The sequence below is a fragment of the Podarcis melisellensis genome (assembly GCF_964234715.1).
Source record: "Podarcis melisellensis genome assembly, chromosome: W".
In the NCBI taxonomy this organism is placed as follows: domain Eukaryota; kingdom Metazoa; phylum Chordata; class Lepidosauria; order Squamata; family Lacertidae; genus Podarcis; species Podarcis melisellensis.
In genome coordinates, this window is record NC_138535.1 from 2548880 (window position 1) to 2575459 (window position 26580).

Genomic DNA, 26580 nt, shown 5'->3' on the forward strand with positions numbered 1-26580 from the left:
AAAAAGGGAGGTGTGAGGAGGTAGTTGAAACAAGTGAATGAAAGACAAGATATTGAAATTGTATGATGTGTGTATGATGTCTTAAACTGTCTTTGTCTTGTTTTGTTTAGTTTATTGTGTTAGTGTTGTGTAATGTTTTTATATTGTATTGTATTGGGTTTTTTTGTTTTTTTCCCTTTTTTGTAGTGTTTAAAAGTAATAAATATTATTTTTTTTAAAAAAAGAGAATGAACTGACTGGTTTCAATGAAGCGCTCCACACAGTTCACAAAGCATGTGTCCGTGCGGCTGTCCAATTTGGGGCCGGGCTTGTCCATGCATTTCTCCTATTCAAGATATGGAAGAGTAAGCATTGTTTAGGAAGACCGGAAGCTGCCTTATACTGACTCTGACTACTGGTCCATGTAGCTTGGTACTATCTGCTCTGACTGACAGTGATTTCCAACGAGGAACATTCCCAGCCCTACCTGGAGATGCTAGGAATTGAAGTTAGTGCCTTTTGCACACACAAGTTATACAACTGAGTTATACCCCTTCTCTTTCTAGTATATAGGGCTTAGGAGCATTCAAGAGACACCAGCAGTTCAGAATTTTGAACCACAGAACCAGTCCCAAAACACACACACACCCTTTTTGCAATATACAAGAGGGACATGCCTGGAGTTCCTGTCCTGTAACTCTAAACAGAACAGCTGGCTCAGAACACAAAACACTCAGGTGGCCTCTCCATCCTCACTGCCTTCCACTGTGCCACCACCACAGCTGTTTCAACTATGAGAAGGCTAACATCAAAAAATAAACTGCAATATCCCCTGCAGTTTCCTGATTCATGGCCTGTCTCCACCTGGGAGCTATATCTTAGTTGTACAGCACACTCTTTCATGAAGAAGGGTTCACATTCAATCTCTTTGCATGCCTAGGTAAAACAGGACTGAGGAATCTATGCCCTCCCCATGCCCAGTGTTGTTGGGACTATTATTCCAGTCATCCCTCACCATCTGTCATTCTTTGCTTGCATGCATTATCAGCAGCAGTACCAGCAATTTCAATAGGTGTATATGTCCTCACCAGTATATCCCCATGCCAACACCACTTACTACACTTCCTACATTACAGCTATTAAAGATGTTGGAGCTCTGCTATGTTGGTGAGTGTAAGCAGCAGTGAATTTGCACCCACTCACCACAGGCCACCAATACAAAAATAAAGAGAGCCATGGCTGGATCAGATCCACAGTCCACCATCAAGTTTCTCACAGTGGCTTCTTTCCAGGAACTGAATTCCCAGTAGCCACATGCACAGCCACTGGTTGTTTCTGTTGTGATTGCAGACTCCTGTACACAGCGGAAGGATGAGCAGTACATGCCACATGCTTAACTTTATTTACACTTCAATGCTGAGAGATTACAAGCATGCATCTTGCCTCTGCGAGAGCAGAGAAGCAACTCCTTCTCCACGGAAACAAAGAACACCGAGAGAACAGTGAAAAACAGGAAACCAGTGTACGTCACATCCAGTCTCCCATTCCCGTGGGAAACCCAACAGTGCACTGACTGTGGAATGCAAAACATTGTCCCGTGACAAGCACTTCGCTGCACAGTGAAGGAAGCAGAAACCAACAACCTCCCCCTTTCTGTGAACATCACTGGGCAGCGTGTTCGTACAATATCAGTACAAACCCAACTTCCGTACATAGGTACAGTGTTGATCCCTTGATACAATCTTGGACAATACATCAGCAGGAATTTCATTACCTGGCATATAGGACACCGTTACGAGTCCCTTCTGAATACATTCCCTAGCATGTTGTGCAGCCTTATTAGAGTTCACCGATTGGGTCTGCGTTGCTCCGGGACAGGAGGAAGGAAGTCAAAATGACACCTACTCCTACTCCTATCTTGGAGCAAGAGGTCACTACTTCCGAGAACATGCTCTGGCGTTAGTCCCAGACTTGGGTCTCTGCATCATTTGTGTTCAGAACATAAGATATGTCTGTGTCTGTTCTACTGCTAGAGTCAAGGCCAGTCTTGCCGTCAAACTGATAAGCTGTGTTCTTGTTTTGCATTTGCTCAATGGCTGAAGTTTATGCATTTTAGCTAAGGAGAAATGGGGATTTTGGTGCAGTTTAAAAACTGCCTGCACAGTCAGTTTTGGGGTTTGGGAAACCCATTCCTTCATTCCCTACTCTTCTTTTGGACAGCCTTTCGGCTCGTCCCAAGGTACTGGCTGGTATTCTCATGTCAGTGCTGTAATCTGGGGCCGAATCATTCGTAACATCATTTTATGCATCATATTTTGCAGGCATTGTGTTAAGCAGGGTATACAGGAGCAGAAAAGAAGCAATATTAGTCTATTAACATCATTACAAGTCCTCTAAGCCACCCAAGGTTTGGAAGCCACTTAGTCAACCAAGACATGTCCCATCCTTTCCAGGTTGGGACAGGAACATGGGCTACTTTCTCTCTTTCTGTTGCCAGGTGTCAAATAGCTACACCATGGTCAGAAGTGTTAAAGCCACAGGCTCCTTCTGTCAAATTTAACACAGCCCCAAATCCGGCGGAACCCAAAATCGGGGCCGTAACTGAGGACTCATTCCAAGGCACAGGGAGGAGGGGTACTCCTCCCAAAGCATCTGTAGGTCACAGAGTGCGAGAGGTCCCGGGTGCAGACCATGCAATTGGTTTGGTTTTGCAGAATAGGCTTCCATTTCTGCGTGTTGCGGGCACCCCATTCTCTCATTAGCCTCTGGGTTACCTTAAGTGGTGTGGGTGCGGCAATGGCCAGAAATCAGAAGACTACCATCCCGGCTAAAACTATGTCCCCCCACAGCCCTACTTGCATCACTTGGGCACAGGGATATATCTATTTCCTAATACCTTCTTCTTCTAATAAGGAGGGTACCTCCCACAAAGCTACATATTCAAAGGGAAAGAAAAGAAAATGTCCTCTTTTAGTTCACGCTGGATTCTTCTCTTGCCGTGTGTAGAGATGCCAGCTTCCAGCAGGGTGGTTGTCTGGTGGGTGGGGCTGAGCCGATGCGGTGAGAAGCGTGAGGCGGTGTCTGTAGGGCACTAAGAGATGGTGAGTCGAAGGGGTTGGTGTAGATCAATCGTAGCAGTCCAATCTGATACTGTCTGGGGTTTGCTTCATTCTTCAAATCAGGCCTGCTGTAATATATGCAGTCAGGTGTTGGAGGCCCATCCTCTCCCATAGGTAACCAGGTTAAGAGTCTCAGTAATTCGCAGCTGCAACCGTGGGTGCATGGGCAATATAAGTCAGCTGCTAGGCGCTTCATCATCTCTGCTTGGGATAGAAAAATAAGTTCCTTTCATGTCCACCAATGCTGGCACAGCATGAGGAGTGACGCACGTAGTTTCTTGTCCAAAGGTGAACCTGTCAGTTCTCTTTTAGTCAGTGGCAGCCGCCACTACTGCTCACATGCAGGGAGGCAAACCTTGTTCCGTAGTGGTTAATTTTTCAGACAAATAGGCTATGGGTTGGTCATCAACAGGGTCTAACAATTACCTTGATAAAATTACCTTGATAAAAACATATTTTGCCATGTGCAAATGGCTTTAGATACCTACTAGGTCCACAAATCACCATATAGCATATATTCAACACACACACAAAAACGACAATTTGAGCCCAACAAAGGACTGCTGGACATCCAAAGGGCCCCATTACCTCATTAATGCCTTCTGTTTCTTCGGCCAATTCCCATCCCTGTACTCTGCTGCCCTCAGGACCAAAGGCGCTACGCCCACTTTATCGCTATATGATCTTATATACTGAAACACCCTTTTGTACTGTCCTTTTGTCTACTTCACCTCCTTTTCTTAAGTCCTTTCTAAATTATTCAATCCCAACATCATCATCATCATTATTATTTTCCCTTCTCATCCTCTCTCTCTCTCTCTCTCTCTCTCTCTCTCTCTCTCTCTTTTTACACAAAGATGAAGTACGTTAACAAGGTAACACAGGTGATGATCTGGCATCTGAAATCATTCACACAAACAGAAAGCTTAAAAACACATTAAAAAAATGTACCAGATGCTGGCTCTCTTCCAGAGCTAAATATGATTGTAGCACACACACACACAAATTAAAAGAAGAAATTAAACCACAAAAGAATGAGATCCTCTCGGAAGGTAGCCTATTACCATGATTATCCTACCTTTTCCTTTTAAGATATGCTTCTGTTTTAAATTCTTTCTGCAGAATATTCACAGCGAAAGGGTGTTCTGTTGGGCTGCATTTGGAAGTTGATTGACCTTTTAAATAAACTGTAGGACAGTCCTTCCTAGTTTCCCCCTCTTATTATTTATTATTTATCTGCAAATAATTTAATCCTTGATATACATATTCACGTACTTAATTGGCTTGGGACAGTGGTTCAGTTAGAATTATGGTTCAGTTAGAAAAAGTTAAGTGCTACCTGCTGTATGGCTGAATTTTCTTATAAGAAAACATCTGATGACAGTCAGAAAGGGTATTCCTATTAAACAGGAGGAATAAGCAACTCATGCTGACTAAATATAAACTCATTTCTGCATCTGTATATTACACACAGAAGGAGACAGAGTGCAGCTCAACTCTTTAACACCACCTTTTTTTTTTGGCATATCTATTTAATTCAATCCCATGTAGAGCAGATGGGGGGGGGGGTGAGAGAGCAGGTACCAAGACACTGTTTAGGGGAAAGGTTCCTGCTTGTTCCTTTTCATAATGTGAAACTGAATATCTGACCTAGAGCACTAGGAACATTTTAGAGAACACCACATAGAAGGCTATGACAGCATACAAGCAGCCCTGATAAGAAGTGCCTGATAACTTCCATATTTGAAACCACAAAGAAAGTCACAAACCACAAACAAACGAATACAGGCAGTGGGGCCTCTTGCTTGGTGTTATTTGCTTTATGAATTAAGTCCCAGTTTCTCAATACACACGTTTGCTATTTCACCCCAACACTCTTCCTTAATGGATCCACACATTCATGCATTCAGTTGGGCCAGTGTTCACATCATCCTGTTTTACTTAGCATTTTGGTTTGAAAACCCAAGTTCCACTTTCTCTGCACTTCCTGCAAGATTGTATAGTTGAACTGTTTGAGCAGTCAATAGGCAGCATTCCTCCAGCAGCTCCACCTTTCTATCAATTAGTGCTTGTGCCTCGGTTATGGGAGTAGTAGCCTTGTCCTCATTTATTCCTAGGGATATCTCTTCAGTTGTCTTTCCATGTAAAGAGTTGAGGAAGGTTTTAGGAGGAGATACGTGCTGTTTTTGAGGTAGCAGGTAATTATCTAGATTACTCTGTTTGAAACCAGAGGGCTCTGTGTCAGTTTCTGTATCGAGACACCTGAGTCTTTTGGCTCTTCTCATTGCTAGATTCTTCTTAAATCAATGAGATCAGACTTCTAAATAGAGTGATAAAGCGCTAAAGTTCTCAGGTCGCAATCTCGTTTGATTCTCTTTCAGTCCTGGCTGGGCTGCTGCGAGGAGTTTAAAACTGGGTCCAATTATAGCACTCCTTTGGAGTCAACGAGAAACTAGGAGGGAGTGCCTTAATGCCCGGGAGGGAATGTCTGAGAGCCTTCGTTAAAACTTCATTAACTTCATTAAGTCCCGGCACCGAGGAGGATAAGATAAGATGTTCAAAAGCACAGCGAAATAGTGAAAGGAAATAAAATCCAAAGGAAGGAGGAGAGCCAGCAACATTTAGTTAAAAGATCTCTTTGAGCTCCGATAAGAGCGTCTTACCTCGGCGCCATCTTGTAGTTCCCCGCACTTTAAAGAAGAATCTAAAAGATCCATCATTATGCTCCCCACCGAAAGCAGCGACAAATGGCTGTATCTGCACAAGACAAAATCCCTCGCTGGACTCAATGACAGAACTAGAATGACTAAATGCTGTCAACCAGCCACCAACTCAAAAACGGATCCTACGCTTGCTGTCCTGGAATATCGCAGGGTGGGGAAACAAAGACGGAGACCCAGACCTAATGAACTTCTTTAAAGACTTTGAATTAATACTTCTACAAGAAACATGGTCAACTAGAGATATTAAAATCAATGGATTCACCTCCTATACGAAACCCGCATTGAAAACAAACGCAAAGGGTCGGCCGAAAGCAGGGTTCTGTTGTATGATCAAAGACAACTTAGGGTTTGAAATCAAGCAACTAGAAAAATCCTTACCACTTGCACAAGCTCTACTTTTAACCCAAAAAAATGATACTTTGCTACTTGTAAATGTCTATATCCCCCCAACCAAAAACAACAGCAGCAGTGAAAATTGGTCACAACTAACCTTTTATATAGAAAATTTGACCGATAAATACCCAAATGCCTCACTGATAATAGCAGGTGATTTTAATGCCAGAGTGGGAACCAACAATGAACAACTATGTAGCAAACTAAATTGGAATACTGATAATGATATCGCACACGCCCTGAAAATAGGACGATTCTCCAGAGACAGGGTTGTAAACAACGAAGGCTTACGCCTACTTGAATTATGTAACAACTTTAATTTGCAGATTGTGAATGGTTCAACAAAAGGCGATAGAAGTGGGGAGTTTACATACTTCTCCCCCCGAGGATGCAGTGTCATCGACTATATTCTTGTCCCTTATAATATCATAAATTCGATCATGGACCTCAAAATTGGAACGCGCACTGAAAGCGACCATCAGCCATTATCGTTGTCTATAAACTTAAAGGACGAAACTAAAATAACTAAGCACAATATCATAGAACCTTCTCAATACAAACAAATGACCCAATTAAAATGGTCCCAGGAAATGAGTGCAGCAGTGGGGCAAAAACTTACAGCCAACCTGAGAAAACAAGTATTATCCAAATTAAAGACCACTAATTTCTACAGTGATATACCGAAAATTTATAATGAAATCTTCCAAATGTTCGTAGAGCTTAGTACTCCACCTAAAGTTTGGGTACTTAAACATAGCGCTAGCCCTTGGTTTGATGATGAATGTTTCCAGCTAAAAAGAAAACTGCGCCAAACATTTAAAAATAATCGCACTAAACTAGAGCCCTCTTATCTTGATGAAAAAAGAAAATATCATTACATTCTGGCCGAAAAGAAACAGAAATACGCAACCCAAAAATGGCTACAATTATTCGACTCAATCCAGAGTAAAAACAACAAAGCGTTCTGGAACTTAGTGTACGGAGGATTGAAAGCCGAAAATCAACTAACTCTGCCACTAATTGCAGAATCCAAATGGTCCCAATACTTTACATCTGTATTTAACAATCTACACAGTGAACTTAAAGGAAATGAAACCACTAAAAATAAAATTAATAAACTCCAGGAGTGGCCAAGGGTAAAGGAAGAGGAAATTAGAGAGATAGTTAAAAATTTCAAATCGGGGAAATCTCCTGAGCCAGACGGTCTACCAATAGAATTATTTAAGACCTATATAGATTGGTGGGCAGAACCCTTAGCTCAACTGTTCACTCTCATAGATAAATATGGGATCATACCTGAGATATGGTTAAGATCAATAATTATTCCAATCTTTAAAAATGGCGACCCAAAAGAACCAAGGAATTATAGACCGATAAGCCTATTATCAGTGATAGGGAAAATCTACGCCAAGCACCTCTTATCTAAACTCCTTACCTGGATGAAAAATCTAAAATTACCAGGGAAAGAACAAATAGGTTTCTCCAAAGGTTGCTCTACACTAGACCACTGTCTTATACTTATGCATTTGGTTGAAAAATACAGATCCCAAAGGCAATCTAAGATATATGCTGCTTTCGTAAGTAGTATAGTTGAAGGAAAGGGCCTCTAATAGAACTTTTGTTTGCTTTTGAAGCTTTAGAAATTATTAACACAAAAATATTGGGTCGGATCTACCCACTAGTCCTCTAGTGGGGGGGTGTAATTGTATCAATAAGCATTGAGGTATTTGTCTATCAACATCTTGATTCTGCTGTCACTAATGCATTTGACAACTTTTGATTCTGGCAACTACCCTGAGTATATGTGTGTCTCAGAACAGGAAAATTTCAAAGCATTGGACACTTTCCACAGTCTAATGTGAACAGGGAAATAAAAATTATTTTGCCTAAGACTTCTCCTGGCATGTACACTCAGAGCCATCTCAATTTTCAATTAATAGATGTCTAAGGAGTATCTTTCATGGGAGGGACATACTAAAAAAAAGCACAAACAACATTCCAGGTCCCTACTCTTGTTGTTAATTTATGGATGGTTAGCTGTCCAGCCAGTCAAAAGGAGGGCTGTTCCATAATATATTATATTCTTAGTTCTTAATTCAGAATTCTTTAAAAGCTGGTTTTATTCATGAAAACCTCAACCAAGAATCTTAGTGTGGATCACTCCACATATCCATGTAGGACTGTGACTAAGGTGTGTTGCTGGTCACACAGCCTCTAACTATTCGGCTTTTACTATATTTATATCTCTCTGAATAAAAAGAATTTACTCTCTCAATAATAGCATATTATTGCTCATATAATTAGCTGTATTAATTACTCTCAATAATAGCATATGAATATATTAATTTCAGTGATACTAATCAGCATAAAACACTCAATTGTCTTTACAACCCATTACCCAACCTTTCTCCTGTTCCAACATTCTCACTTCTCTACCCTCTACCTCTCACCTTTTCTACTTCCCTCTACCTTCTCCAGCCCAGACCACTACTTCACCTTCTGCATACATCTCTCTTCAAAAGAAGAGCCTTCTCCGACAGACCACTACTTCACTTTCATACAATTGTTCATCCCTTTTACAAATAAAAATATTATACGCATTTCAAAAATATAAAGGTAGTGCAAAAATCAATTTTGGTTGAATTTAAATATTGCTATGCAATATTTGGTAATTTGTAATTTTCCTTAGTGTTCTCTGTCCCCATTTTAACCTGGTTTCCAGACTCCACCAAGGGCTGCATGGCGTCTTTGTTTCTGTGTTAAACACAGACACTGCAAGGGGGATGATTTACTGCTTTGTCCCCGTAACCCTCTTACTTCTCTTCTCATCTATCTGAACATGGGATGGGGTTAGGTTAAAACCCCATCCCTTTTGACAACACTACATTTTTCCATACATTTGTACACTTTTACTTTTGATCAATATTTAACAAGTGGTTTCTAAATCACCCAGGGTACCTTATGCAACAGAGTCAATAAGAAACAAACTTATTAACAAAAACATTAAGATACCAGGTAGCTCAAAGCACAGTGAACTGATGACATTCAAATTCTGAAACCAGTACATGATTATATTAGTAATTGAAACCTTCCCAACTTTATCATGAAAATATAAAATTTGACCTCATTAACAACTCATGTCACTTTTAATGTTAAAGACCAAATAATCCTACCCTTTTTATTAAAATACTTGTACTCTGCAAGATTCTAGGTGTTTTAAGGTCTGTTTCCCAACCCCCTAAGACGCAGCACAGTAGATGTGGCAGAATTGAGAACCCCTTCATGCAGGGTTCTATTCCTGCCTCTGCAGAGCACATATCCTTTTTTTCCCCCGGACCCCACGTGTTGGCAATACAATACAAGCCAACTGGACGCACCTATGCTGGTTACTGCCAGAATACAGAAAGGAGCTTAAAGGGGTTTTTTTTTTCAACTGTAGCTTGACATTTCCAATTGTCCAAAAAGAACAAAGACTGCTAGGGGGTCGGTTTACTTTTCCTTCTTTTTCTTTTCTTTTCTTTTTCTTTCCCTTAACCTCTGGGACACTCCGTCCACCTAACGTTGTTTCCCACTCAGTCACCTTTCTCCGCGTCCTGTTAGTGGCCTAGACGGACTCATGTTGCTAAGAACCGCACCTTACAAGGACCACACTTCGCTTCGTCAGCGGCTCTGAGCCTCGACGTCTCATCCACTCAAAACATTCACTGGAGTGTCCCCATACACAAATAAATACACATACATACAAACCCCATACACATACAAACCCCATGCACCTCCCCAATCCCCTTTACCCACAAACTTCCCAAGACCGGTGGCACTTTACTGCTCTTCTACCGGCAAACCAGCGGCACACTACTGCTCTCTACTGGCTAAACCCAGCGGCACTTTACTGCTCCTACTGGGCGGGGCTGATCAAACCCCTGACTCTCACAAAACAAGCTGTGGAGCCTACCTTTCCCTTCCCTTGGGCACCCTTTTCCCCGTGCAGCTGCTGTCTTTCTTCCGTCTCTCCTGCGTCTCCACTCAGGTACGGGGTGGGGGGCTCCCCCTAGAAAATGTAGGGTGCGCGCTTGGAGCCACCAACGCCGACCGAGCTGTTCGCTGAGCAGTGACGCCCCGGTCCTTCGTCCTTGTCCTCAGAGAACGCGGGTTCCGGGCCAATGCACCAAGAAATGTAGCCTTATTAGAGTTCACCGATTGGGTCTGCGTTGCTCCGGGACAGGAGGAAGGAAGTCAAAATGACACCGAGGTTGTTTCAAAGAAAGAGTTTATTCTGCTCTCCGGATAGCAGAAGGCACCTGCGTGGTGAGTCCACAGCAAGTACAAAGAAATGACAGGTTTCATGCAGTTTATATATCCTCCAGGCACCCTCTCACTCCTCCCCTAGGAGCCCAACCACGTCGGCGTACGTACACAGGTTGACATCACATATGTTCCTGCTCTGGTACTCTCAACCATAAAGGGATCTTCCTTCCTGTACTTCTGACCATAAAAGGATATTCCTGTTCCTACTCCTATCTTGGAGCAAGAGGTCACTACTTCCGAGAACATGCTCTGGCGTTAGTCCCAGACTTGGGTCTCTGCATCATTTGTGTTCAGAACATAAGATATGTCTGTGTCTGTTCTACTGGTAGAGTCAAGGCCAGTCTTGCCGTCAAACTGATAAGGGAGAGAGCTGTGTTCTTGTTTTGCATTTGCTCAACGGCTGAAGTTTATGCATTTTAGCTAAGGAGAAATGGGGATTTTGGTGCAGTTTAAAAACTGCCTGCACAGTCAGTTTTGGGGTTTGGGAAACCCATTCCTTCAGTTGCACTCTGGGATGACGTCTGTGAAGACTCCCCCTTACCCATGCAGCTAGCACCCTGGCGGTCTGCTTCATTCAGAATCACAGCAGTAACATAGTCTACTGTGAGCTGAGCAGTTGGCTGAACAGCAATCCGAGTGCCACAAGCATCAGTCAGCCTTCTGCAGCTAGCCATCTCTGCTGCTTTAAATCAAGCTGTGTCTGTGTTCTGCAGCTGCTTCATTCCAAAAGCACTTTTAAAAGGTACTTTCGGTTTTCCAGCCTCCCAAGCCTCTGCGCTTGTGCCACGGCAAACGGCTTTCAAAGTTCAAAGTCCAGCCTTACAGCCATTAATTAGGAGCTGGCAGGCTGCCCGGAGCATGAGCACATACCTCTCATCAATCAACTTGACACGCAGAGTAGATAAGACTCTGTTTCTCTGTTCCTCTGCCGGCATTCTGACCCGACTTCTGGAGTGCATCCTTCAGTTTGATTGTGTTTTTCTGGGCCCGGAACCAAAAATGTTGTAATTGCAGACTCCTGTACACAGCAGAAGGATGAGCAGTACATGCCACATGCTTAACTTTACTTTATTTACACTTCAATGCTGAGAGATTACAAGCATGCATCTTGCCTCTGCGAGAGCAGAGAAGCAACTCCTTCTCCTCGGAAACAAAGAACACCGAGAGAACAGTGAAAAACAGGAAACCAGTGTACGTCACATCCAGTCTCCCATTCCCGTGGGAAACCCAACAGTGCACTGACTGTGGAATGCAAAACATTGTCCCGTGACAAGCACTTCGCTGCACAGTGAAGGAAGCAGAAACCAACAGTTTCCAGCAACACGGAATTGAAAAGCCTCAGAATCTAGAGGTTTTATTTAGCCAATCAATAGACCTCTCCTCCTCCAGGACTTCATGCAATTATCTTTTAAAGCCACCTAAACCAGGGGCCATTAGTTGTTACGATATAGAAGCAACATAGCTGCAAACTCGTAGCTTGAAAACATCACATGATGGGAATGATGGGACTGACTGTGGGAAAGAATGTTACAGTCAGTTCACAGGGCGATGCACCGGAATTTGCTCAGAGTGTAATTTGAGACCTTCCTCTTGCGTCTGTACAGGAAGTCTTTGCCACTTGCTGGAAGGAGTTTGAAGTAAACAGACATCTTTTCTGTAGTGCTGAAAAGTCAAAATAAAAGCATGTAAATAGACGTTTCTGTCTATCTCCTTTCCCTGCTAGGGAAGCAGAAGGGAGTGGGTGTGTACTTCCCACGCTGGGAAGTATCGCCTATCGAGACCTAGCCTGGATCCTGCGGGGATTGCAGCCAGGGAGGTCACCGGAGACCAAGCCGGGAGTCTGGGAGAGTTGCCAGCTTCTCCCGAAGAAGGCCTGTTTTCCAACATCTGGTAGCAGATCGGAGGCTGATTGATTGTAAAAACATCCGCCTTCCGGAGGCGGCGCGAAACGACAATGGCTGCCCTCTTCTAATTGTGGAGGAGGGAGCTCCGCAGAAACGGGTCGTCCGCTACGGCGAAGCGGAGACCCACATCGGAAAACCACAGGCAGCGAGAGCCTGTGGCCGTGGGACTCGGCGGGCACCAGAAGCACCCCCCAAAATGGGCTGGCGCGGTGCTGTGAGTCAATCGCTCTTTCTGTGGAGTGAAGCCGCGTTGCCGCTGTCGATGAGCGGTGACCTCTCTTCCTGGGAACATTCGAATTGAAAAGCTGCTACCCGTGAGTAAGAACTGAAAGAAAGAATTGGACGCTAAATTGCTGTTAATTTGGCTAAAAGCGGGAGAGGAAGCCGGGAAGTCCGTCTCCTGTCTCTGTTTAACAACAAAGCAAGGACTTTGATGTTTGGAGCCTTTGAAGAGGCGTTAAAAGCAGTCAATCTCTACATCTAATGGAGCTGATACTGTGGAGATTTAGGAGTTAACTCTTTGAGTGACCTATCTTTTAGTTGGACTGTGCTTTACCTCTTCTGTTGGAACTACAAATTTATAGAGAAACCCAGGCAGCCGGACTGCCTGTTTTACAGAACTGTCAGATTGCAATTTTTGACACTTTGTTGCTTTGGGCTGTTACAAGCTGAGTGCTATTGGAACTGTTATATTGAATCATCTTCTCTGGCACTTGCTGGAGATATTGTTACGTTTTTAAGACCAACTCTGCTAACTACAGGAAAACTGAAGGTTCTTTGGAAATTAAAGGCTGTATGGACATTGTTTTAGAACCATTGGAATTTGGAAAAATTTGGAGCTTTAAACAATTGACTTTAATAAATTAATTTCCTCCCTCAAAATATAATTGGGCTCCCTCTAGAGGATCTTGGATTTATAACTGCATGTGACTTTGCTTCTCTTTTTTTCCTTTCCTCCTATTTGGCTGTTTACCCTCTGGGCTGGTGGTGTCCCATGGGAACATACTCAGTCTGACCTTGACTAGTAGACAGAATTGGAATGAGTGGCACCAACAAGAGCGGCTAAAGCGAAAGCAAAACAAACAACTCTGACTTTCATTTCACAGCCGCGTAGATCATCTGTCCCTGCTGTTTTGGAACTGGAAGAAGGAATTGAGCAACCTTTGCTGGAAGATATGGCAGCAGGAGGATCTGCTTCAGTATTAGATAAAATATTTGAAAAATTGGAAGCTTTAGATAAAAAAGCGGATGAGCAAACAGCAAAGATTGATCAAAATACAGCCAGTGTCAATAAATTAACTGAACAAGTTACTTTGAATGCACAATCTATTGGCAAATTATTTGAAGCCACCGCAGAAAATCGGAAATTGGCAGAGGAAGCTAATCAAAAAGCGGAAGAACTGAAGCAGGAGGTAAAACCTCTGCATAAGCAGGTTGGGGAACAACAGGCCTATCTGTCTATGATTGAACTACGGGCTCGGGAAAATAATCTGAGATTGAGGTCTATACCAAAACTAGAACAAGGGAATTTAATTGAGTTTCTGACAAAGGAATTTTCCAAGTTTTGGCCTTTGGAGGTAGAAAAGGACTTTAAAATTGTGACTGCGTTTAGACTTGGAAAACTGACAAGGAAAGACAGGCCCAGAGACTGTTTGATTACCTTGAGATCTAAGGAGGAAAGAGACAAAATATTAGGCCTACATTACGGAAAGTCACTTGAAATTTCGGATAGAAGAGCAGAGATCTATAAAGACATCCCTAAACAACTTTTGGACCTTAGATCCACCTACACTGGATTGGACATTTGACAGGAATTTTCATGTCTTTGCACAATTGTAACAACCATTCACAATCCTTAAGTGAATAAGACAGTGCATTCAGTTCAGCTTCACAAGTACTTAAGCTAATTGTTGTTTGCTTCTTGCATGACCAATCAAATAGACCCTGATTGTACATGTAGCAAACTCCAGATGTACTTTTCCTGTCTGTAGTGTCACTTCCAAAACTTGCATCTGCAAATATCTCAAGACCACCAGACTTCTGATTGTTAAATCTCAGTCTGTAATGCATAGTGCCTTTCAAATAGCACGCTATGCATTTCAGAGCTTTCCAATCCTTAACACTAGGATTGTTGACTTGTCTGCTTAGCAAATTACAGCTAACAGCAATGTCAGGTCTTGAACATCTGGCAATGAAGTTTAGCTTGCCTAGCACACTTCTGTACAATGTAGTGTCAGAAAATGCTTCTTCAGTGTCTTCTACCTGATAACCTGTTGTCATTGGTGTGTCTACAGGGTTAGCATCCATCAGGTTTAGTTTACTTAACACATCAGCAATTTTCCTTGACTGGTGTACTAGAATGTTACCATTTTGATCTCTCTCTATTTCCAGAGATAGGTAGTTGTTTACCTCACCAAGATCTTTCATGTCAAAGTGCTCTTTCAGTTGAGCTAGGGCGTTATTGTACATTGTGACATCTTTCCAAAAGAATAAAATATCATCAACATAAAACAAACAATACAGCTTCTTTTGCCCTTCCTCTTTGACAAATACACATGGATCTGCTTTCCCTTGCTGAAAACCTAGAGAAAACAATACTTCAGTGAGTTTTGTGTGCCAACACCGTGCACTTTGTTTGAGACCATAAAGGGACTTCTTTAGAGCACAAACAAATCCCTGTTTTACCTGTACGCCATCAGGTGGAAGCATATAAAGTGATTCACCTAGAGATCCGTACAAAAACGCTGTATTCACATCGTGGTGACTAACGTGTAGATTTTCCTCTGCAGCTAGCTTGAACATAAGCCTAATGCTCTCATACCTCACTGTGGGTGAGTAGGTCTCGTGATAGTCTTCACCTGGTACCTGTGCAAAACCTCTGGCTACCAATCTGGCTTTGTGTCTGACTATCTTGCCATTTTGATCTGTCTTCGCTTTGAAGACCCATTTGCTTCCAAGCAGTTTCATTCCTGGAACTACTGGAACTAGCTCCCAAGTTTTGTTCCTTTCTAAGGAATCAAGCTCAGCCTTCATGGCATTTAACCATGGCTCAGCTTCCTTTGAATCCAAATCCTGGATTTCTTGGAAACTTGAAGGTTCAAATACCTTCTTGGAGCTTTTAACAGCTGCTACTGCTGTCTTAGCAAATTCATCAGCAAATCTCTTTTGGAGGTCTGCCTTTTGTGGCTCTTTGTGACCTGCGAATTAGCCTTAAGTCCTCAACACTTTCCTCTTCCTTCTTAGGAGAAAAGTGACCTATTGTGAACAATGGTTCTTCCAATTCTTGATCAGAGCTTTCAGAGGGTCGCATAGAGGCTTTCGCACTCTTGAAATCCTCTGAATCATCCGATTCAGTTTCAGACTCAGAATCAGAACCTTCATCAGTGGGTGTGGGTTGTTGCGGCTGCTTTTGCTTATCATCAGTCTCATCACTGTCATCAGGATAACATTGGAAAATTCCCACATTCTCCCCCCACTTTGCATTGTACTCAACACTTCTTGTGAGCTTAATTGTCTTAGAGTCAGTCATCATTATTCTGTAAGAACCTTTCTGATAACCTAGAAAGATACCATGCAATCCACGCTTGTCTAACTTGGAGCTTTGTGGTGTGTGAACCCACATGTCAGAACCAAAAATTCTCATGTGTTTGATATATGGCTTCTTGCCAAACATCTTCTCATAGGGGGTACAACCAATCGCTGAAGATAACCTGTGATTATAACTGTAAAGAAAACACGAGAGAGCTTCGGCCCAATAACTCTCTGGAAGATTGACATCATGCAGCAAGGTTTTTAACCCTTGAAGCAATGTTTGATTTGCCCTCTCGCAAAGTCCATTCTGCCATGGCGAGCGAGGACTAGACAAATCGTGTTGAATTCCTTTCTCAGTCAGAAAAGCTTCAAACTGCTGAGAAGTGAATTCCCCCCCGCGATCAGTGAAAAGAGTCTTTATCTTCTTACCATGCACATTTTCCAACCAAGCACAGAATTCCTTGAACCTTGGAAAAGCCTCTGATTTCTGGTTGAGATTGTACACATAAATATACCTGGAAAATGCATCAATGAGAACCATGAAGTACCTATTTCCACCCAAAGAGGGCGATAGTGGACCAACCAAATCAGCATGAACAACCTGGTATGGTTCTGTAGCTTGCCTACTAGACACCTTACCTTTCGCAGCCATTTTCACCTTGTTTGCTGCGCATGCTTTGCACTTCATGTGGTACCTGCAGGGTTTAATAGTCATACCTTCAACTAAGACAGGCATTTTAGATACTGCCACAAAATGCAAATGACCAAATTTCCTGTGAAAATCGTGAATACATCCTGCATGCAAACTTTTGTTAGAACCTGCAATGCAACAAGTTTCATCCTGCACAACATCATCATAATACAAAACAAACAAACGATCAACATATTCAGCATGCAATACATAATCGTTTTTCTTTGTGATGGTGCATTTCTTGTTCTTGAAGGAAACGTCAATTTTCCGTTCATTCAGCTGCGCAGCACTGAGTGGATTGTGTTTGGCATCTGGTACGTAAAGTACATCTTGTATCGATAAGTCCAAACTGTGAAGAACAACAGTTCCGTAGCCTTGACTGGGGATCGTGTGGTCATCCGCCTGGTGAATCGCACCTTCCTGCGGTGTAAAAGACACGAACAGTCGCTTATCGTTGCACATGTGGTGGGTCGCTGCTGAATCAACAACGAAGAAAGATCTAGACGTTTTCTGGACCTTTGCAACCTTTGGAGACCATTGCCTTGTGCTGCGTTGTCCTGGACACTGGACCTTTGCCTTTGCTTTGGCCTTTTCCACGCAATGAGCTTTCGCTGCGCTGCTCTGTCTTGGCCCTGGGATATCTGCATTCCCTCTTCATATGGCCTAGACGTCCACACAAGTAGCATTTCACTGCCTTCAAAGCTTTGGCGCCATCTGGTGGTTCCACTGCACTCTGGGATGACGTCTGTGAAGACTCCCCCTTACCCATGTAGCTAGCACCCTGGCGGTCTGCTTCATTCAGAATCACGGCAGTAACATAGTCTACTGTGAGCTGAGCAGTTGGCTGAACAGCAATCCGAGTGCCACAAGCATCAGCCAGCCTTCTGCAGCTAGCCATCTCTGCTGCTTTAAATCAAGCTGCGTCTGTGTTCTGCAGCTGCTTCATTCCAAAAGCACTTTTAAAAGGTACTTTCGGTTTTCCAGCCTCCCAAGCCTCTGCGCTTGTGTCACGGCAAACGGCTTTCAAAGTTCAAAGTCCAGCCTTACAGCCATTAATTAGGAGCTGGCAGGCTGCCCGGAGCATGAGCACATACCTCTCATCAATCAACTTGACACGCAGAGTAGATAAGACTCTGTTTCTCTGTTCCTCTGCCGGCATTCCGACCCGACTTCTGGAGTCCATCCTTCAGTTTGATTGTGTTTTTCTGGGCCCGGAACCAAAAATGTTGTAATTGCAGACTCCTGTACACAGCAGAAGGATGAGCAGTACATGCCACATGCTTAACTTTACTTTATTTACACTTCAATGCTGAGAGATTACAAGCATGCATCTTGCCTCTGCGAGAGCAGAGAAGCAACTCCTTCTCCTCGGAAACAAAGAACACCGAGAGAACAGTGAAAAACAGGAAACCAGTGTACGTCACATCCAGTCTCCCATTCCCGTGGGAAACCCAACAGTGCACTGACTGTGGAATGCAAAACATTGTCCCGTGACAAGCACTTCGCTGCACAGTGAAGGAAGCAGAAACCAACAGTTTCCAGCAACACGGAATTGAAAAGCCTCAGAATCTAGAGGTTTTATTTAGCCAATCAATAGACCTCTCCTCCTCCAGGACTTCATGCAATTATCTTTTAAAGCCACCTAAACCAGGGGCCATCAGTTGTTACGATATAGAAGCAACATAGCTGCAAACTCGTAGCTTGAAAACATCACATGATGGGAATGATGGGACTGACTGTGGGAAAGAATGTTACAGTCAGTTCACAGGGCGATGCACCGGAATTTGCTCAGAGTGTAATTTGAGACCTTCCTCTTGCGTCTGTACAGGAAGTCTTTGCCACTTGCTGGAAGGAGTTTGAAGTAAACAGACATCTTTTCTGTAGTGCTGAAAAGTCAAAATAAAAGCATGTAAATAGACGTTTCTGTCTATCTCCTTTCCCTGCTAGGGAAGCAGAAGGGAGTGGGTGTTTACTTCCCACGCTGGGAAGTATTGCCTATCGAGACCTAGCCTGGATCCTGCGGGGATTGCAGCCAGGGAGGTCGCCGGAGACCAAGCCGGGAGTCTGGGAGAGTTGCCAGCTTCTCCCGAAGAAGGCCTGTTTTCCGACATCTGGTAGCAGATCGGAGGTCGATGGATTGTAAAAACATCCTCTGAAAAGGGAGTGGTAGCGAGCGGATGGAAGCTACAAAGGACGGCTGAGCACCGGTGGAGATGTATGGCTGATAAGCTACGTTCCACGGACGGATCCCTGAAAGGTATGAAGATTTATGGCTAAAAAGTGAACGCAGATTGATTCTTCTCTGGTTCACAGTAGCTGTTTTTTGGATTGAAACAACACGGAGAGAACCACATACTTCGCATTCCAGGGAAAACTGATAAGGTCTGCCGTCGTCTGCCAAGTTCCGTTGCCTAGTGACAAGACGTGAGTACTTTTTGAGCTTATTTGTGAGCTAGAAAGCTTCCGAAGAGTGAGACAAAAGCAAGCCGAAGCGAAAGCTAAGCTGAAAGGCTGCAATTTCTGTTGGGATTTCAGCGTTTGCTTGCTATCTCACAGACTGGGAAAGAAGGGACTTTCCAAGCAGCAAAGAGATGTTGGAATAACAGCGAAGGCTTGTTGTTTACAGACTCTTAGAAAAGGGACTTTCCAAGCTGGGCTGACTGCCAGGTGCACGCAGCTTGTAAACAGCCCAATAAACCTTTGGAGTTTTCAGCTCACTGCTGAAAGCTGAAGCTTGAGATTGAGATGGCTTTGGGGGGCCACCAGGTGGCGCGTTGGAATAACATCTCTCTGACCCATACGAGGTAATTAAGGGGCTGCTATGGGAAGTATGCAGTCTTCCTACCCCCCCAGGAGACGGGGGGCTGCCTTGTCAGCAGTGTTCACAATGCACCCCCTGATCCGAGAGATGGAGGTGCAGAACACTTGGCATGAGCCCTTGGTGAAGTCAGATCTTCCTGACGCCGATTCCAATTAGCGTGTGCTGGTTAGCTTCAGCTCGGAATTATAATTGGAAACATATGATTGGAATGAAGCTGAAGCACATACATCAAGTAACGTTCAAGAGATAAGACTGCTGATTAATGGATCTCTGTGACCGGGAGAGACGGATGGATAAGTAAATCTTCTGATGAATTACCACTAGGAGACTGTACGTTTGGAATGAAGGGGGGGTGGAGGAAAAAACTTTTTTCTTCTTTGCACAATGTGATATTAATAACCCTTCACCCCAGATAGAAATAAGATCATTTTGTTTTTATTCATCACAAGCAGGAATTCAAGAACTGTGTGGGATGGATTATAACAGGAAAGAGGATTGGTGAACGGTGAGAAAGAGGAAAATTTTTATGACGCAGTTAAAAAATGGCATCTCGCCAAGACAGGCTTGCCGGAGAAAGAAGGACAGGGGGAGGAGAATCAGGATCGTTCGAAAGAGAAGGAATGTTGGAACGCAAGCTTGACCTGACAGAGCCTCCTGATTCATTTGGTTTATTTGGCAAGCCTGAGAAAAGTAAAGGACAGACCGAAGATTATTTTTTTTTATGGAAGCCTTGTACAGAGGCTGTCCCTGAGCAATATGATCTTTGGAGAGTACAAAACCCACACAGAGGATGCCTGTTTTCAATCTGCTTGTGAAAATTATCAGAGATCACAAAGAAAGGAATATACAATAACAACAAGAAGAGAAAGAAAGTAATAAAGGACTATCTGGATTGAACTGGATAGAACTGTCTAATTAAAGCAGTAATATAAGTGATGTTTGGACTCGTTCGGAGTTTTGGACTCGTGCGGAGCTTGATGTATGGGTACCCCCAACAAAATTTAAAATTTGGCTGTATAATTTGGAACTAATGTGATTTGGATAATGTGATGTGATTGGCCTGTTAATAAAAATTATTTTTTTTAAAAAAAGAGATTGAGATGGCTTTGTTCTCTCAGAAGCTCCGAAAAGCTTGTAAAGCTGGAGTGAGAAGCAAGAGCCGCAAGTTGACTACCCCAGAAGGGGAGAGCCAAGATGGCGTTGGCCAGATTCTTGAGAGCTTATCTAAAGCTGGGAGGAGCTTTGAGCCCCGAAGGGGGAGTGAAGGAACTGTTGCTGTTGCTGTTTTTGCTGCAATGGATGTTGGTGACAGGGGGAGTGATGCTCGGAGTTATAGCGCCCCCACTGCTATTGCAAGGAAAGAGCAAACTGAAACTCTGAACACTGTTTGTTGTTACAATTATGGCAAGCCTGGGCATGTTCAGAGGGACTGTAAGAAGCCACGTCAATAGAAAGGAGCTAGAGGGAGCTCTGGAAAGCCTGAGGCTTCAAGCAAAGGTCGTACTAAGACCCAGGTGAAACCAGCTAAAGCTTTGCTGTCGACAAAGACCACATTTTCCGTGGAAAACGCGTTTCTTTTGGACACAGGCTGCACGCAGCACATGGCATCACGCCGGGAACTGTTTTCTACATTTAAGGAGCAACGCTTCACTGTGAAATAGGCCAATGGCCAGGAGATCGAAGCGACAGTGTTCGGAACTGTTTATTTTTTTTTTATAGAATTTTTATTAAGGTTTTTAATAATAATACAATCAAGGTAAAAAGAAAATAAAAAATAAAAAATAGTAACAAAAATACAAAAGTAAAAATAATTAAAAAAAAGAAACATGCAAATTTTCCATTTCTCATTTTCCTTTAACATGTTTCCCGGACCTCCTCATACCTCCCTTTTTTTTATTCCAATTCAAATTGTTAGTTCAGCAAATCCTTGCCATTAAGTTTTAACCTGTTTCTGAGCCTGTTTCTCATATTCCCTTAAAGCATTACAGCTGGAAACCACTTAATTTCTATTCAACATCATTCTAACATTCATTAATTTTACAATATTTCTGTAGATAGTCTTTAAATTTCTTCCATTCTTCTTCCGCCGACTCTTCTCCCTGCTCTCGGATTCTGCCAGTCATTTCTGCCAATCCCATATAGTCCATCACCTTCACCTGCCATTCTTCCAGGGTTGGTAGATCTTGTGTCTTCCAATACTTTGCGATGAGTATTCTTGCTGCTGTTGTAGCATACATAAAGAAAGTTCTATCCTTCTTTGGCACCAATTGGCCGACCATGCCAAGAAGAAAGGCCTCTGGTTTCTTCAAGAAGGTATATTTAAATACCTTTTTCATTTCATTATAAATCATTTCCCAGAAAGCCTTAATCCTTGGGCACGTCCACCAAAGGTGAAAAAATGTACCTTCATTTTCTTTACATTTCCAACATTTATTATCGGGCAAATGATAATTTTTTGCAAGCTTGACTGGGGTCATGTACCACCTGTAAACCATTTTCATAATAAGTGTTCGGAACTGTTTACCTGAAAAGCCTGAACTTAACAATTAACAATGTGTATTTTGTTCCTGATTTAAAGTTTAATCTGCTGAGTGTTTCGCAGATCACAAAAAAAGGACTGGTGTTGTCCTATGATAAGGAAAGCTGCAAAATCTTCAAAGATGGAGAGCTGTATCTTTCTGCCAGAGAGAAAGATGGACTGTATCTGTTGACATTTGAGGAATCTGATTACAATAATTGTAATGCAAATGATTCTAACATGATTTCTCTTGCAGGTGTGTCGAAAAACGTCGAGGATAAGAAGACAAAGAAGATTACCAGTGTCTTTCAGCGAGTGTATGCTGATGTGATTGGTCCTCTAGCACCATCTAGAGGCAGTTGTAAATACTATCTTATATGTGTTGATAATTTTTCTCATTATGTATGGATATACATTTTGCAGAGTCCCAAAGAAGCCTTAACAAGCTTTAAAGAGTTTTGTAACAAGATTAAGGATGTTCATGATGCTAACATTGATTGTCTTTTCATAGATGAAAAGCCAGTTTTTCTCTTACAGGATTTTCAGGATTTCCTGGAGAAACAAGGGATAAAGCACAAAGTTGCTGTTTCTCAAGCTGCATGGAACAAAAGTATTTGTGTAAAAGTGAACAAGGAATTGCAGAATGGCATGAAGGCACAATTGCTGAGTTCACATTTGCCACATGAGTTTTGGGCTGAATCTTTATCTTGTTATTGTTACACTTGGTTGAGAAAGGTTTCAAAAGGTATGGAATGTTCTCCTTTTGAAAGGTTATTCCACAGAAAACCTTCTGTAGCACATTTTAAGGTTTTTGGATCTCACGTAAAGACACAAAGGCATTTTTGTGGGTTATGAAAAAGGTCTCTACAGAGTAATTTTGTCTGAATCTGGTCAGGTGGTTCTCACAAAATTTCTAGAGCGTGCTCCTGGACAGGAGAGAGTAGTTTTTCACACATTTCCCACTGAGGACAATTCAGAAGATGATTATGATGAGTCTAATTTTGCAGATTATAGTGGTACTGAAAGTGACACAGAAAGCTCAGAGAGCTCTGTTGACACAGTCATTGAAAGAGGGTCACACACAGTTGCTATGACGCAAAGAAAGAAGGGCTACCCTTATGCTATTCATATAATCAGTTATCAGTAATCAATATATTAATATATGCTCACACATAATCAGGGCTTACAGTATTTTTATAATCCATTTTGAATCAAAGGAAGCTGTGCCTTAGCTAACTGCAAACTGCTTGGAACAGCAAATTAGAAGCCGACCTTTCCCCTAGAAACATCCGTGTACCCTGAACAAGGGGAAGACGTGAATCAGAGATACTGGTACAAAATCCCCTCAGATACAGGCTAAATTAATCCACAGAACAGGAAGAGCAAACCACAAAAACTCCAAACTCCCTGTCCTGTCATAACTAGGGGAGAGGTTAGACAGAGCGTCACTGCAGGCAACGGAAAGCAGAAGTAGAACTCTGTGCTTGACCAGGAGCTGGAAGCATGGCAAGAAGCTCGCTAATTTGTTAAATTTTGCTGGCGATTTGTGACTGCCTCATTGTTGTCTCATGATCTGTGATTTGCTGTGATCTGCTCAGGTATAAAGACCTCTGGATTTCTGTCAATCGGGGTCCCAGTTCTTTGGAAGAGATTCCAACTGGGTCCTTATTGCTTGGCAATAAACTTCACTTTCTTTTTCTCCATTGCTGTGTCTGCCTGATCCTTATTAACGCTAAGTGGGTACCTGCTATACCTTCACGTGCTACAGCTAGACCTTCACAGGTTAAGGATGAACCACTGTTTACTATTGGAACTGGTTCACCAAAGAGTCCAAAGGATGAGCCAGTCAGCAAAGAAGATCAGCACCTTATACGCAGATCTGAGAGAATCACAAAGGGCGTACCACCCAAGAGGTATTCCCAAGAGTTTGCTAACTCAGCTGTTGCATGTGTTACTATTGTTGACAACTCTAGACAAGTTAAAGCTGTGTCTAAGTCAGAGACAGAGACACAACTGGGAGTTGCTAAGCGTAACACTACATTCCCTTGCCAAGGTAATGCAAATGCACTCATTCCTTGGAAAACAGACAACCAGAGAGTTACATTGGGAAAACCAGTGGCGGGTAGTTCCAAGGGTGGAACTAAAACAACAGGGGATTGTTATATGTATAACAACTGTTTGTTTTCTTCTCTGGATCAAGCTTTGTTCGCAGCTGCTGAAAAGTCAAAATAAAAGCATGTAAATAGACGTTTCTGTCTATCTCCTTTCCCTGCTAGGGAAGCAGGAGGGAGTGGGTGTGTACTTCCCACGCTGGGAAGTATCGCCTATCGAGATCGAGACCTAGCCTGGATCCTGCGGGGATTGCAGCCAGGGAGGTCACCGGAGACCAAGCCAGGAGTCTGGGAGAGTTGCCAGGTTCTCCCGAGAAAGGCTTGTTTTCCGACATCAGTATCCACGATTTCTGTATTATTTCAGAAAATTTATGCACTGCTTGGGGGGGGGGACACCCTTAAAGCAGTTAAGTATGCGTAGGCTGAAAGACTTTGCTCCCAGGGCCTTCAGTCCTCCTTGCTCTCTGTAACTTCGTTTGATCTCCTGTTAAAGCCACCCAAGACAAGAACCATCATCACAGCTTGCAGCAGTAATCCATCCCGGTTGGAGAGGTTGTGCGTGGCTAAAGAGGAAGCCAAGACAGCCAGTGGGATGGATCCCACTGGCTGTCTTGGCTTCTTTGCTCTTTGGGGCTGGGAAAAAAAAAATTCCCCCTTTATTTCCCCCCCAAAAAACTAGGTGTGCCCTATGGCCCGGTGCACCCTATAGAGTGAAAAATACAGTAACCCCTATAGGGGCACCAGTCCTTTGCATGACCTACTTTTAAAGCCTCTGTCCATCGCCACAGAGACAGAATCATAGAGTTGGCAGGGGCCCTGAGGATCACCTTGAAGTGGGGGAAAATTAATTTAAATTGAGCAACCACATCACAACCAAACTTCACCCCAGAGGCACAAGTCCTCCTCCTAGATGTTGCTAGACCACCTTCTAAAGCACATTTCTGGTCTCACCACAGGCAAATCCACATTCAACACACATTTAAACAACATGGCTTCCCCCAAAGAAACTGGGCTCCGTTGTTTAAAGGGTCCGAGAACTGTGCCTCTGAAGGGGAAACTTTATTTCCCATGATTCTTGGGGGGGTGGAAATCATGTGTTTTAAATGTACGGTGCGGATCTGCTCCCCATCTTACAGCAGCACGTTCCGCAAGTTAATTGCACGTAGCATGAAAGAGTGAGGGTGGGCTTTTGTCCCGTAGCCCTGGGCCCTCTTCCTCATCCATCATGATTTCCATCTGAGCCACCACCGCCGCCTCTTTCGGACACTCTGCCCAATCCTCTAAGCCTGGTGCAGCGCATCTTGTGGCAGAGAGTTCCGAAGGTCAGCCGTGAGCAGCATGAAGGAGGCCTTCGCCTACGCCCCGGGCTATCAGCTCCTTCCTACCCAGCAGAGCTCCGTCATCTGGTGCACGAGCTGCTGGAAGCGCTGCTTCTGCGTCTCCACCTCAATGAAGTGTTGCAGCTGCGGGTCGTTGACGGTCGCCCCCAGGTTTCCCGCGGCAGACGAAGGGTCCATGTTGGTCCCGATCTGTGAGCTGACAGCGACCGATCGAAGGAAGGACGGCGGTCTGGCAGGCAACCTTCACCAGCTTCTACCCCCCCCCCACCCCCGGCCGCTCCCTCCACACATGTGCAGTAAGCTTTCGCTTCTAGAGTGCACCGCACGCTTAACGCTTCGTCCTTAAGCAGAGGGCGGAGGTGTGCTGGCACGAGGCCATAGAATTACGGCGTGGGTGGGGAGGGTAGAGTTGCCATCAGGCAAGAACCCAGTCGGTTCTGCAGCTCGGCTTCACGCGCGCCTACTCAGAAGGAAGCGACATGATGCAGCTCCCAGGAAAATGTGTATAGAGTTGTTGCAATTAGCATTAATAATTTAATTAGAACATCTGGAGAGCCACTCACCTCCCCTCACTAATGTCCTAAATTCAGGTAGGTAGCCGTGTTGGTCTGACGCAGTCAAAATATATATATATTTTTTAAATGTCCAGTAGCACCTTAAAAGGTAAAGGGACCCCTGACCATTAGGTCCAGTCGTGGCCAACTCTGGGGTTGCGGCGCTCATCTCACTTTATTGGCCGAGGGAGCCGGCATACAGCTTCCGGGTCATGTGGCCAGCATGACTAAGCTGCTTCTGGAGAACCAGAGCAGCGCACAGAAACGCCGTTTACCTTCCCACCGGAGCGGTACCTATTGATCTACTTGCACTTTGACGTGCTTTCGAACTGCTAGGTTGGCAGGAGCAGGGACTGGGCAACAGAAGCTCACTCCATCACGGGGATTCGAACCACTGACCTTCTGATCAGCAAGTCCTAGGCTTTTTGGTTTAACCCACAGTGCCACCCGCGTCCCTAGTAGCACCTTAGAGACCAACTAAGTTTGTTCTGGGTATAAGCTTTCGTGTGCATGCACACTTCTTCAGATACCTGAAGTTTCTGAAGAAGTGTGCATGCACACGAATGCTCATACCAATAACAAACTTTCCTT

General features: G+C 43.6%; 1 pseudogene across 1 annotated transcript; it reads right to left on the minus strand.

Annotated features, from left to right (window-relative positions):
• Positions 1 to 214: 214 nt before the first annotated feature.
• LOC309361254 (mitochondrial import inner membrane translocase subunit Tim8 A pseudogene) lies at positions 215 to 25637 on the minus strand (annotated as a pseudogene). The gene is made up of 2 exons (XR_014173425.1): positions 25481 to 25637; positions 215 to 325 (listed from the first exon to the last, which is right to left on the minus strand). The product of XR_014173425.1 is annotated as a mitochondrial import inner membrane translocase subunit Tim8 A pseudogene (transcript).
• Between the last annotated feature and the right edge of the window lie 943 nt (positions 25638 to 26580).